The following is a 1,535-nucleotide window of genomic DNA, read 5'->3' as shown; positions in this document are numbered from 1 at the left end:
CCAACAAATAACAAATGCATATCCATTTTGGACTTTAATTTTTGTTTAGATTTTGAAAATTTAGAATAAATATGTAAATGTTAAAAAAAAAAACAAAAAAACAAAACAAAAAAAACAAATAACCTAGCTAGCTAGATCTATTTTATCTAGGATCCCCATATATAAAAATTTCCTTTAGGTCATACAAATTTAGATTATGTAAATGTCATAGAAAACGAAAAAATAAAATAAAATAAAATAACACCAAATAACCTAGCTAGCTAGCTAGATCTATTTTATCTAGGGTCCCCATGTATAACAAATGCATTTAAATTTAGACCTTAATTTTGTTTAATTTTTGCAAATTTAGATTATGTAGATGTTATAATTAAAGCTAAATGTATGTGTTTATTTGTTAAAAATAAACAAAAAATTGAAATGATGTAATTAAAGAAATACACTAAAAAAAATAACAATTAATTAAATAACCTAGATTTATTTTATTCAATTAGGGTTCCAGTAACTAAAGCTATGGACAAGAGTTGGATGACATTGTTGTAATGTATTCTTACACTGTACTGCCATGATCTTTCTGCAGGAAAGCTTGCACAGCCTGGAGGTATTCTCCCAATCTGCATCGTCTCTTAGCTTCCTCCTTTTCTTACCCTTATTGTAGATAGCTTTTATTGTATGAAGTTTCATAATTGAATTTTTTTTCGGAAGTCCTGGGTTTTGATTCCATATAATCCAAATCAAGAGAAAATGTAGTTACAAATTAAAAGGCTCTCTTCCTAGTTTGAGGTCTATGCATATTTCTTCCATTGTTTTATCAAATTTCTTGAGTTGCATGGTTGCTAATTAGAAACACTCATGATTGTCTAACCCTTGGTTTCTGCATTTTGTGCACACTTAGGTTATGTTATCTTTGGTAAACCATAATGCTTTGAAAATATGGAGTTTGGCTCATTTGTGTTTAATGCAGTGTCTAGTGGAAAAAACCCTAGAGGTTAGGGAAAATCTCCACCATCTCCATCTCAAAAATCGCCTCACCACCAGCTCCGACGACGGACCAAACCGAACCGGCCATCTTTAGTTGAGGATTATGGTTCGTTCAATACTTTCCTTCACACTATGGATAATTATGTTAAAATTGTTAAATTACCACTTGTCTCTGATAAAAAGAGGTCAATTTAATAATTTATATTCTAACACTCTCTCCCTCATGTGTGAGCTCAAACTCACCCTTAATTAGTGGGTCAAACATGTGAGATATTTAATTCAAATGGGAGGTGAATGATAGAGTCAAAGTTTGAACTTATGATCTTTGGCTTTGATACTATATTAAATTATCAATTGTCGCAAAAGCTTAAGTAAATAGAAATAGGTAAATTTAATATCCTAACAAAAACCATATATTATATATGTCATAAATTTTTTATTGATAAATAAGGTAAACTTTCATAGTTTGAAGAATTCTTTCTACTATCCACGCACGCATGCACTTTTAAATAGTCAGACCTATGGTTCTGATTGAGATTTCAATATCAAGATCAGGT

Source organism: Corylus avellana, chromosome ca6 (assembly GCF_901000735.1).
Source record: "Corylus avellana chromosome ca6, CavTom2PMs-1.0".
Classification (NCBI taxonomy): domain Eukaryota; kingdom Viridiplantae; phylum Streptophyta; class Magnoliopsida; order Fagales; family Betulaceae; genus Corylus; species Corylus avellana.
Note: the sequence above shows the minus strand (reverse complement) of the source record.